The 11,022-nt window shown below is 43.3% G+C and overlaps 1 protein-coding gene across 5 annotated transcripts in view; it reads right to left on the bottom strand.

The window, feature by feature from the left end:
• Nucleotides 1–11,022, bottom strand: part of LUZP1 (leucine zipper protein 1) — a 243,265-nt gene that overhangs the window by 185,041 nt on the left and 47,202 nt on the right. The window lies entirely within an intron of this gene.

Raw genomic sequence — 11,022 nt, forward strand, 5'->3', positions numbered from 1 at the left:
GGGATCGCCCTGAAGTGCAGGCACTGACTCCGTAGGTCTGGGGTGGGGCCTAAGTTTCCCTATTTCTAACAGGTTCCCAGATTGATCCAGAGGCCACATTTGGAAAGCAAGATTCTAGAATTTCTCATCTTAAAAAACAAAAACCAGGGCGCCTGGGTGGCTCAGTTGTAAGCGTCTGCCTTCGGCTCAGGTCATGATCCCAGGGTCCTGGGATCGAGCCCCGCATCTGGCTCCCTGCTCCGTGGGAAGCCTGCTTCTCCCTCCCCCGCTCCCCTGCTTGTGTTCCCTCTCTCGCTGTGTCTCTCTCTGTCAAATAAATAAAATCTTTTAAAAATAAATAAATAAAAATAAAAGACAAAAACCAGAAACAATAAACTCTCCCCTGATCTCACACCTCCTTCCAGCTGGTCCAGCCCCAATGTCTCTGCTTCTCCTCACAGCAAAACTGAGAGTGGTCTCTACTCTTCACTTCCGTACCCCTCATTCTCAAGTCACGCCAATCAGTCTTCTATCCTCAATGCTCCACGAAAACTGTTCATAAGAGCCAAAGGCCTCAACACTGCCAAATTCTATGTGGTCTCTTCCTTATCCTCCAAATGGCATTTAACATAAATAACCACTCTTCCTCTACTGAAACCCTTTCTTCCTTGGTTCCAGGATATCACACTTTTTCTGATCTTCCTACTAAACGGGTCATCCTCAGTCTGCTCTGCCTTCTCTTCTACTTGACCAGAGACAGTCCTGGGGCCTCTCCTCTCTACCTGTACCCTCCCTTCTTTGGGCAATCTCCTCCAGTCCCATGACTTTTAATATCAATGACCTCCAAATTTTTATCTCCAGCAATGACCTCCCTGAATTCCAGAAGCATATCCAACAGCCTACATGACTTCTCTACCTGGATGTGTAACTGATACCACATATCCATATATTCTCAGATTCTTGATGGTATTTTACCTCCCACCCTTCTTTCCCCAAACTCATTCCTCTTTACATCTTCCCCCAATTCACAATACCACCATTCACCCAACTGCCCAGGCTTAACACCCAGTCGTGCCAGGTGTCTCTTTCCCTCACACCCCACCTGCAAATCCATCAGCAGCTCCTATCAACTCCACTATCAACTCCACTTCCAAATTTTCTTGAACCTATCCCTCTGTTCTCTATCCCCTATAAAGCACACTAGTCCAAACTACTGGACTTTCACCCTACCTACTACAGAGCCTCCTTAAGTCTCTCTGCTACCAACTCTCCCCCCTATATACACCACTCTCTAGATAGCGGCAAATTAAATTTATAAACATTTAATCAGATCAAGACTCTATTTCTGCTTAAAAACAACGTAACAGGGCGCCTGGGTGGCTCAGTTGGTTAAGCGACTGCTCAGGTCATGATCCTGGAGTCCCTGGATCGAGTCCCGCATCGGGCTCCCTGCTCGGCGGGGAGTCTGCTTCTCCCTCTGACCCTCCCCCCTCTCATGTGCTTGCTCTCTCTCATTCTCTCTCTCAAATAAATAAATACAATCTTTAAAAAAAAAAAAACACAACATAACAAAACACCTCACAGCTTTCCCTTTCACTTAGAAGAATCTAAAGTCCTCACCAAAGTCTACTAGGCCCTGTGTGATCTGGTCCGTTCTTATCTCTATGACCTCATCTCCTACAGGTCCCCTCCCCACTCCCTGTTTCTTGCACACAGTGTTCAGCCTTGGGGCCTTTGCACTAGCTGTTTCCTCTTCCCTCTGTACAGCTGGCTCTTTTTGGTCATTGAAGGGTCAGCTTAAATTCTACCACCCCTGTAAAGACTTGACCAGACAATATAAGGTAGCTCTCAACCTCTAACATATCACCCTGGTTTATGTGCACCTTAGCATTTAACCCTATCTGGTATCTTGTTTACTTGTTTATTGTTCATCTCTTCCCCCCACCCCTACCCCCACCTTCTGTCTACCTCATCACTATATCCCTGGGGTATTCCATATCTTAAAACGGGGCCTGGCTGACAATAAATAGATGGGTCTGTAGCACAGGGGAGCAATCCAGGCTGGATACATAACTTTATGAGTCACGTCCACAGAGGTGTGGTTACTTAAAGCCAATGGGGTGGATGAGATCACCGAGGGAGAGTATCTACTATGAGTAGAGAGGAGGGCCTGGGACAGTAGAACATTTCATAGCTGTAGAATGGAGGAGAAGTAGGAGGAAGAATAGGACAGTGTTTCATCACTGGAGCCAAGACAAGAGAGTGTTTCTGGAAGGAACGAGTGGTCAACAGCGTCAACTTCCCTGAGAAAATGACCAAAAAAAATCTGTTGAATTCGGCTTCACGGAAGACCCAAGTGACCTTATTGAGAGGTGTACAGTGAAATGACAGAAACCAGCCTGGGACAGGCTAAGTGGAGGGAGGCAGTGAATACAGACAGCTGTTGAGAGACGTTTGGCTATTTCGAAGTGAAGGTGATGGATCCAAGAGGACGCAGGGTTGAGGACACTCGGTTTCATCTGTTTCTGCTTAAAGGAGGCACTATCCTAGCACGACCCCCTGTACGAGCGGCGAGTCACCCAAAGGCTTGAGCCTTCTTCCTCCCCTTAGAATTCTACTCCCCTTGGACTGATTCCCAAATGCCCAGAGTATCAATCTGGAAGTCTTTTTTTATACATACATCTCATCTTCCTCACTACAACGGAAGATAAAAATGCCCTTCTATACACTTCCCCTTGGTGTGTCAGGAACAGAAGACACGGCTGTTTATCCTGGAGGGCTTGGGTTTAGAAGGTCTGCTCTGCCATTTTAATTTCAAGGCACATTTTGGAGGAGTCATTATTTCTACCCCAGCAAGAATTTTCTTTCCATTTTATAGCCTCTAGAGAGCTTCCCTTTGTCTCTGTTGCACACTCCTCCTGCACCCTGCCTGCTGCCCAGGCAACATACTATGAAGGAAGGAATCCACACAGTCTCAGAAGCCAGGCAATCTCGGTTCCCCTACAATTCAGTCACACAGCAGTTCAAGTGATACCACTTCCCAATCTCAGGTTCTTCAAGTGTACACAGAGATTCTCTCTAAACTTCACAGGGCTGATGTCGGGATTATAGGAAAATACACATTAAGTGTACACACATAAGGCCTGGCATAAAGTGTATCCTATAAATGTTAATCCAATTTTCTCCTCATCACCATTCGGATAAAGCATTACACCCCCTGCACATTTTTATTTAGTTTCTCTTTCCCTCTAAGTGTACCACGAAGCCCTTGGGAAAAGAACCTTGGGAAATTCACTGGCCCAGTTCCAGCAGAAATAATTTTAAAGTAGTACTAAAAGAGGTGGGCGGGACCAGAGGTGTCACCGGGCAGCATCAGAAAGGGCGGGGAGGACGCCCTAGTCAGAAGACCTCAGCGGGCTCCACGGCCGGTTCTCAGCATCTCCCCACCACTCCTTGTCCAAGTTCCCTTCTTGTAGCCTTGCATGTGTCTCTTTACCTCGCCCTCTTCGTAAGTCCTGCTTGCTAGCAAGTGTCAAGTCAGTGTCTTCAGTATTACAAACACAGAGAACAAAGAGCACACACACTCAGAGCACACACATACTGGGCAGTATGCTGGGCAGTGAAATCCTCAGACCCAGTCCTGTCTCTCCAGTTTACTGGTTCTGTGACCCTTGTGGATTATTATAATTCTCTGAGTAGAAGTTTCCTCGTTTGTATAACAGAAATGACCAATATATCTGGACTATAAGATTGTAAGGATGAAATGAAATAATATATGTGAAAGTACTTTGGCCACTATAAAACATGGTTATTGTTGTATTATAGGTACACAAGGCAGCTGCAGAGTCTACCTTTGGCCAGTTTGGGGTGCTATTAAGAAAGTCCTCAGTCCTGGAGTAGTCTGTTCTATGATCTATGGCTACCTGTTTTTATCTCAAGTCCTCCCATCCCTGGCAGCTGAAAAATTTATATTCTTTCTGATTACACATGATTCTCTTTTCTTAGCAAGGATTCTTCAACTTCTCTGACTAAATGGCTCCATGTCCCCAGAATGGTAAAGACCACTGACCCTGATGCTCTATAAGGGCCCTTTGTGGCTCTAACATTCTAAGCCTATCCATCCTTTGCACCCAAAGTACTTTGTCCATATCTCTACTTGCACAATTTCCAGTCTACTTTGCATTACAGCTTTATTTTATATCATCTCCTAAGGAGAGAGCAGAAGGTTGTCTGAGTTTTATGTTCCCCATAGCACTTAACATGGAACTTTGTACACAGAGCTTTGTGCTCCAAAAATATTGGCTGATTGACTCAATGCTAATTTCTACTTTTTTGCACTTATTGTCCATACCACACAATAATTATAGACTACCCTCTTATTCTTTTATGCTTTTTTGTACCTTTACAGGCCTGGCAGAGTGTGAAACACATCGTCAATATCTTTTTTAAAGACTGGTGACTGGTTTATTTCTTGGTCAAGGTGAAAAAGCCCTATCAACCTATCCTACCTATGATTTTTAACAACTGCTCTGGTTACTGACAAATACAAACATGGCATTTATCAGACTGTAACAGAAGGAAACTGCATAACAGAGTTATTACACAGATAGAGGCAAATGAAATGCACAGGTTGAGGGGCCTTTTTCTTGCTAGTGGCATCAAAAATATGGTAAAAAGGCAAATATATTGATAGTCAGCAGATCTGGACTCCAGAGTTTATCTCTAGAAGACGGGCACTCTCCTAAAATGGCTCCCAATGATCTCCACCTGCTAGTGTCCATGTTCTATGTGGGCTCCTCCCCTTGAGTTTGGTCTGGGCCTCATGACCTTCTTCTAACAACAAGAATATGGCAAGAATCAGGAGATGTCATTTCTGAGATTAGGTTATAAAAGACTGAATTCTTTCTTGCTGGCACTTTCTCTCTTTTGCCATCTCTCGCTGTGATGAAGCTAGCTGCTGTGCTGGAGAGGCCCATATGGCAAGGAACTGAAGGTGGCCTCTGTCTACCAAACAGCAAGAAACTGAGGCCCTCAATCCAACTGCCCACAAGGACCTGAATCCTGCCAACCACCTCTGAGTGAACTTGAAGCTGGTCCTTCCTCAGTCCCACCTTGATGGTTGATATTTTTTTTTTTTTAATTTTATTTATTTATTTGAGAGAGAGAGAGAGAGAGCACATGAGAAGGGGGAGGGTCAGAGGGAGAGGCAGACTCCCTGCTGAGCAGGGAGCCCGATGCGGGACTCGATCCTGGGACTCCAGGATCGTGACCTGAGCCGAAGGCAGTCGCTTAACCAACTGAGCCACCCAGGCGCCCTGATGGTTGATATCTTGATTATAGCCTGTGTGAGACCCTGAAGCAGGGAACCCACTAAAGCCATGCCCAGCTTCCTAACCCACAGAAACTGATATAATAAATGAGTATTGTTTTATGCTGCAACATATATATACCCTGTATATTTAAAAAAGGGAGGGGGGCACCTGGGTGGCTCAGTCGGTTGAGTGTCCAACTCTTAGTTTCGGCTCAGGTCATAGGTCTCAGGGTTGCAGGATCGAGCCCTGCGTCAGGCTCTACGCTGAGCGTGGAATATGCTTGAGATTCTTTCCCTCTCTCTCTGCCCCTCCTCCAGCTCACACTCTGTCTCTCTAAAATAAAGAACTAAAATCTTTTTAAAAAAAATTTTTTAAATACAAAAGGGAGGGGATGTGGAGAGAGAACCTATGGATTAAAAGATTCTTAAAAAAAGACATATCAACCAATCACAATGTATGGATCTTAACTGGCTCCTGATTCAGACTAACTGTAAAAAACAAAACAGAATCATTGACGAGAAAACGAAAATTTGAATGACTGGATATTTGACGGTATTAAAGAATTCTTAAGTTTTTATGTGATTATTAAAATTGTAGGTTTTTTAATTTTAAGAAGCCCTTAACTTTTTTTTTTTAAGATTTTATTTATTTATTTGACAGAGAGATAGAGAGCACAAGTAGGCAGAGAGGCAGACAGAGGGAGAAGGAGAAGCAGCCTCCCTGCCGAGCAGTGAGCCCAATGTGGGGCTCGATCTCAGGACCCTGGGATCATGACCTGAGCCGAAGGCAGCCGCTTAACTTACTAAGCCACCCAGGCGCCCCAAGAAGCCCTTAACTTTTAAAGATACATAATGAAATGTTTACAGATGAAATGATGTAATGTCTGGAATTTGCTTCAAAATAATACAGAATGGGGTTAAGTGGATAAGGGTATAGATGAAATAAGATTGGCCATGAGTTCCTGACTGTTGAAACGGGGGATGGGTACATGGGAGTCCCATTTTTATCAAGTTTCCTTTTGTATAAATTTGAAATTTTCTCTAACAAAAAAACCTAAGAAAGGGGAGGGGGTGGGTAGAATCCAAGAGCCCAAGGGCCCTTCTAGTTCTGACAACCTAGGATTAGGTAATAATCCCATAGTACCTCAAAGTCTATGCTACAGCCACTCTGACCTTCCGCAGGTTTCCTACAGTGGATATACCATTTCAGTCCATGCCAGTGACCAACATTACCAACTTTCCCACAAAAAAACTCTGTTGAGCACTTAGATTTGATGAATTAAGATTAAGAAAATAAGAAATTAAGAAAAATAAGATTACTTGCACAATTTCGCCTATATAGATAAAGAGGATGGAGTGATATGGTGGATAATTGTTAGAAGATGCTTGACACAAACTAGAAGGAATCACCCTAGGTCTTCCTGGTTTAGAAAACCAACTCCTGTTGCGCTTTATTGTGGCCTGCCTGGGGACACTCCAGCCTCCCACCTACATGGATGTTTTAACACTTCCTCCCTGTGCTGTGTATAGACTTAATTTCTTAATCCCTTAAAGTTTTCTTTCAACTGCCGTGAATGACCTATTTTCCAATTTCCAATTGTGTTCAACTAATTAAAAAAGAAAAAGAAAACCCTCATGATCAAGAGTTCTACAAGAAAAGAACTTCAACAGGGAAGAAATCATTTCTTTTTCATGTCAAAGTCTCTGATTCTTAGGTTAGAGAATCAACCTTTGAAGTTCGTACTAAACAAGAAGATTCACACCACAAAGTAAAATCGGGACAGACAAATGAGAACTTCATGACTATATTCTAGCCCCTAGCCTTCACCTCTCTTTAAAAAGAACAGTCCTGAGATTTACACTCCAAGGGGTTTTCAACCTTAGCTAATTAGCTAGGAGCTTTCAAAAATATCCTTACTGTCTGGCAACTGACTCAATTTCCACAATGAGTCAGTGATATGAAAAAGGGGGAGCAGAGGAAGAAGGACTACATACAAAGAAACTTAGGAAACATAACAACTTAATGTATCGTGTGGCTGGTCAGATCCTTATCCTAACTAACTGCAAAGACATTTTCAAGACAATCAAGGAAATCTGATTATGATCTTATCTAGATACTATTAAGGATCTGTTAATTTCATTAAATTTGATAATGGCATTATGGTTATGTAAGAAAATGTCCATATTTAAATATGCATATAAAAGTGTGTAGGGATAAGGCACCTGGGTGGCTTAGTTGGTTAAGTGTCCAACTCTTGACTTTGGCTCAAGTCATGATATCAGAGTTGTGAGATCGAGCCCCGTGTCTGGCTCCCCACAGAGTCTGCTTGTCCCTCTCCCTCCCCCTCCCACCCCTCCCCACACATGCATTCTCTCTCAAATAAAATAAAATCTTTTTTTAAACAAGTGTGTAGGGGTAAAATGACATGATTTCTGGGATTTGCTTTAAAATTCCTCAACACATTAAAAACAAATGAAGCAAATGTAGCAACATCTTGAAAATTACTGAATATAGATATACATATACATGAACATAGGTTCACTATATTAGCCTCCCTCCTTCTGTGAATGTTTGAAATTTTTCATAATAAAAAAAAACAAAACCTGAGGGGTGCCTGGATGGCTCAGTCGTTAAGCGTCTGCCTTTGGCTCAGGTCATGATCCCAGGGTCCTGGGATCGAGCCCCACATCGGGCTCCTGGCTCCGCGGGAAGCCTGCTTCTCCCTCTCCCACTCCCCCTGCTTGTGTTCCCTCCCTTGTACTGTCTCTGTCAAATAATAAATAAATAAAATCTTTAAAAAAAACAAAAACAAAAACAAAACTTGAGGGGCACCTGGATGGCTCAGTCGGTTAAGCATTTGACTCTTGATCTCAGCTCAGGTCTTGATCTTGGCTAGGGGCTTGATCTCAGGGTCATGAGTTCAAGTCCTACACTGGGCTCCACGCTGGGCATGGAGCCTACTTAAAAAAAAAAACTGAATGCTAACACCTAGTACAACCAAACTCTTTAGCAGTATCTATCAGAGCTGATATATGACCCAGAATCTTATTCCTGGGTATACACCCAAGAGAAATGAGTGCATATGTCCACCAAAAGACATACTTACACAAGACTTCTGAGTATCCATGGCAGCTCTGTCAAAAAGCCCAAACTGTTAAGATCCCAAATGTCCGGGTGCCTGGATGGCTCAGTCAGTTAAGTGTCTGCCTTTGGCTCAGATGTGATCCCAGGGTTCTGGGATCAAGCCCCACGTTGGGCTCCTTGCTCAGCAGGGAGCCTGCTTCTCCCTCTCCCTCTGCCCCTCCCCGCCACTCATGCTCTCTCACTTGCTCTCGCTCTATCTCAAATAAATAAAATATTTAAAAAAAAAGATCCCAAATGTCCATCAGCAGAATAAATAAATAATTGTGGTACATCCAAACAATAAAACATTACATACTCCTACATACAACATAGACGGAATACCCAATATCCAGACACAATGTTGAGCAAAAGCAGCCAGACCCAAAACAGTGCATACTGATTCTATTTATACTCTATTACATGAAACTCAAGAATTCACAAAACTAATCAATGGAGATAGAAGTCACAATAAGTGGTTACTTGGGCAGCCAGTACTGATGAGGAAGAAGCACAAGGGAGCCTTCTGGAGTTCTGGAAATATTCTCTATCTTGACTTGATGAATATCCTGATGTGAGCAGTCTTTACATGAAATATAATACATAAAAATTCATTGAGTATTGGGGCACCTGGGTGGTTCAGTCAGTTAAGCATCCAACTCTTGATTCCGGCTCAGGTCATGATCTCAAGATCTTTAGACAGAGCTGCTGGGTGGGGAGCCTGCTTAAGATTCTCTCTCTCCCTCTCCCCCCCCCCGCCCCCGCTCATGCACACTCTCTCTAAATAAATAAAATCTTTAAAAAAAATTTTTAATGGGTCTGCTTCTAGAAGCTTGGCAACAGAGGTTTCAAACTTTTTCTAAGACAGACTTGAGCTACTGCAGAGTGGGACAAGTGCAGTGACCTGAGAAATTACGAGAAAGAAAAAATAATCTATGTCTTCTGAGAAAGAGACAATTTCTAACTGATGTATTCCTTTTGTGGAATATTAAGCTAAAATAAGTTATCTCGGGGTACCTGGGTGGCTCAGTCTTTAAGCGTCTGCCTTCGGCTCAGGTCATGGTCCCAGGGTCCTGGGCTCGAGCCCTACGTCGGGCTCCCTGCTCAGTGGGAGTCTGCTTCTCCCTCTCCCACTCCCCCTGCTTGTGTTCCCTCTCTCGCTGTGTCTCTCTCCGTCAAATAAATAAATAAAATCTTTAAAAAAAAAAAAAATCACTTAAGGCAGAGAGGACGGAGAGAGTAACCTCTTTGAGAAGAGCATGAATCTAGGGCAAGGGAGGAAAAACTTAGGTCAGTGCTAATGGAACTAAGAACAAAGTTGTAAGAGACTGAATATCACAACTCATATTTTAGTTCTAGCTTCACTACCAACTAGCTATGGGTATGACTTTAGGCAAACTGCTTCATCTCTCCAGGCCTCCCTATGATCTCGCACAGCTTTTAAACAAAGTCTGGAGAGGAAGGTGAGAGGAATCAAGTAAGAACAGGCCCCTCTGAAACACCCTAGGATTGCTTCTAACATAGATAGCACTTACCATCCTGTACTGTAATTGTCGACTTGTTTATCTCCCCCCACCAAACTGTGAGCTCTTAGAAGGCCAAGATTATAGTATTTCATCTCCGAATCCAAGCACATGCATAGAACTTGGCATATAGTAATAGTTCAGTAAATGTTCAATGGCTAAATAGCTGGACACTATGAGGAGTGCCTATATTTATGTTCTTACAAGCGTAGGTGTACTTATATAAGAAAGAACAATTCATCTCCCACATGTAACACTGAGTAATAACACTGAACATTATTTTCTTTATTAACACCAACTAAAGGAAGTCCAGATTCTAGGATGCCCAGAATCATCAGAAAGGCTCCCCAGAGATGTCCTGCCAGAGGCCTCAAAAGTCCATGCCTCTTCCTCCCTAAATAATATGCCTGCTAATAATACCTAATGCTTATACATTATTTCATAGTTCAAAGCGCTTTCACTCCCATACACTCAATTAATTCTCACAACTCTATGAGGAGGTATTATCAAACCCATTTTATACGTGAGGAAACAGAGGCTCATATTTGAAATAATTTGCTAACCCAAGGCAAGCTGAAAGCTTCTAAAGGAAGGCTTTCACAGGCAGCCCCTGTTGTCAGTGCCCAGAAAAAGAAACAGGAACGTCACAATTTCCAATCCCCCAGTCTCCCCAAATAAGATGGATCGGTCAGTCCACTAGTTGCTTTGCTTTATTAAGCTAACTACCTCTTAAGTTTTCCTTATCCCCATGAGAATCAGTTATACAGATTACTTTTATTTTTTTAGAGAGAGGGAGGGGCAGAGGGAGAGGGAGAGAGAGAATCTTTTTTTTTTTTAAAGATTTTATTTATTTGAGAGAGAGAATGAGAGAGAGAGAGAGCACACGAGAGGGGGGAGGGTCAGGGCAGCGGGCCCCCCTGCTTAGCTATATAGCTTGTAGCTCAAGACAGAACCCACCTTAACCTTCCAAATGAGCAGGGAGGTTGCCAGAAGGGTTAGGTGTGTATTGCTCTCGGAGACCGTCTGTCCCCTAGGGTAGACATTAAGACCTAGGACCCCCGAGCCCAGCATCATCTTACAAAGAGGGC

Source organism: Leptonychotes weddellii, chromosome 4 (assembly GCF_054177405.1).
Source record: "Leptonychotes weddellii isolate Sample4059 chromosome 4, ASM5417740v2, whole genome shotgun sequence".
Taxonomy (NCBI): Eukaryota; Metazoa; Chordata; class Mammalia; order Carnivora; family Phocidae; genus Leptonychotes; species Leptonychotes weddellii.